Here is a 2,251-nt window from a genome sequence, read left to right as displayed (position 1 = left end):
TCTCATTAGGACAACAAATCTGTTGGATTAGGGTCCTGCCCTTATTTCATATAATCTTAATTTCCTTCTTAAAGGATTTACCTTCAAATACAATCATATTGGGAGGTAGAGCTTCAACATATGAACTGGGGGGAGGCACTATATATATGTACTGCTTAAGGCATATCAATTATTACATGTGGTTATATAAAATTTATATATTATTACTCATGTATATGACATACTCCATTGTTTATATATACATATCTATGCACATATGAGCTAAAAATAAGGATATAACAAATCTATTTTATTTTTCAACTATTAGAGATTAATGAAACTATACCTATTGATGGATAGTGTGTTTTAATTTTTTGCCTTGTCCAATGAAGCAAAAAGAAGACTGATTTTAGATGAGGAATTAAAAATAATGATAGGAGAAAGCCTAAACTCCTTAAAAATAAAGGAAAACTAAACATAAACAATAAATATCAAAATTTTCACAGGACAAATAAATTACAATTGTTTTTAAAGCAACAATAGAATTATCCATTTTTAAACTTAATGTTGATAAGTACATGTAGTAAACGTTTTTCAAAAAATTCATGTCTGTGAGGAGTCACAGATTATGACCTTATTTGGAAATCGTGTTTTGCAGATGTATTTTGTTAGCATGAAATCATACAGGATTAAGGTGGTCCCTGAATCTGAGGACAGATGTCCTTATGAGAATAGAGAATTGTATATAGAGACAGGCAGGAAAGAATGTTATGTGAAGACAGATGCAGAAATTGAAGGGATGCTTCTACAAGGCATAGAACACCAAGTTTCACCAAAGCTACAAAGGGAGAAAGGAGAATTCTTTCCTACAGCTTTGGAGGCAGCAGGGCTCTGCCAACACCTTGAATTAGCACTCTGAGCCTCCAGAACCGTGGAACCATAAATTTCTGTTGTTTTAAGACATGTTTTCATAGATGTTATGAAAGCTTTTGGAAACTAACACAGTGTGGTTTACGAAAATTAAAATAAAGCTTGTTTTGCCATACATTTTTTATTTTACCAAAATATGATTATACTGTGCTCAATTTTTTCTTATTTTTTAATTTAGCACCTTGAAACTTTTCTAAATAGTTACCTGCATGTCTAATTCTGCCTCTTTGTTTTGTACTAACATTTAAAAAACTTTTATAAAGACTATCTGAATGATAATTTTTGTACAATTATGTATTAGTATTGCTGGCAGTATTTCTATGGTTTAGATAAGTAGAGGTACAATTGCCTGATCACAAGTCATGCATATTTTAGTTTTTGATAAGTAATGACCATCTAGAGTGATCCCATCTGATTATATGCATATGTATATGTGAACATATTTGATACCATTTTAATTTGACTGTGTTTAGTCAACTGACTAAACATGGAAACTTTAAGTTTATTTTCATGGTAAATAACCAATAAGGAGGGGTACTTATGGGTGTTCATATTAGGAAAGTATGTCATGCTATTGAATTTAAATATTACTTAGATTTATAATTGACCACTGTTAATTCATACCATCACCATGTCACCAAGTCAGCCAACTTTTTATAACATTTATAATTTTTTTCTACTTCCCATCTTTCATATAAATAATAAAACTATTGAACATTTAGTATTTTGCTTTACTTATTCAATGCGATTGCAGCAACCATTTGTGATACTAAAACATTAACTAGTTACAAGATTTTAAATAGTAAAATAGTGAACTAATAATAGGGGAAAATAACAATCATAAGCATTTTATGTAAGCTTGAAGCCATATCTTCATCTTTGCAGCCAACCCTGCAGCTTGACATATAATTAGTGCAAAATAAATGTTTCAGTTTCTGCATCAGCACCAAGAGAGTGGAATAAAATTTCCCAGGGGACAAGAACTTTTAAAACACAAGTTTGTACGTGGCTGGGTGTGATGGCAGGTGCCAATTCCAGCTTCTCGGGAGGGTGAGGCAGGAGGATCACCTGAGCCAGAGCTGGAAGTTGCAGTGAGCTAGGCGGATGCCACTACACTCTAGCCTTGGACACAGAGTGAGGCCCTGTTTCAAAAACAAAAACAGAACAAAGGAAAAATGTGCATTAATAGCATAGTTTAATAACCACAATTTGAGCATCAATCTCTGGCAGGTTGTAGTTGAATTAATCAGATGGTTGTATTTCTTCCAAATAAAGGGAACAAATGATACTTTGGTATATTGTATATTTGAAGGAATATGCTTGTTTTTCAAACATCTTTCAT

The 2,251-nt window shown here is 32.3% G+C and overlaps 1 protein-coding gene across 1 annotated transcript in view; it reads left to right on the top strand.

Moving 5' to 3' along the window:
* Positions 1 to 2,251, top strand: part of SI (sucrase-isomaltase) — an 86,407-nt gene that overhangs the window by 4,231 nt on the left and 79,925 nt on the right. The gene's annotated exons all lie outside the window — the stretch shown is intronic.

The sequence above is a fragment of the Otolemur garnettii genome, unplaced genomic scaffold, assembly GCF_000181295.1.
Source record: "Otolemur garnettii isolate 467f Iridium unplaced genomic scaffold, OtoGar3 scaffold00084, whole genome shotgun sequence".
Lineage (NCBI taxonomy): Eukaryota > Metazoa > Chordata > Mammalia > Primates > Galagidae > Otolemur > Otolemur garnettii.
Note: the sequence above shows the minus strand (reverse complement) of the source record. Positions and strands in the feature narration are given on the sequence as shown.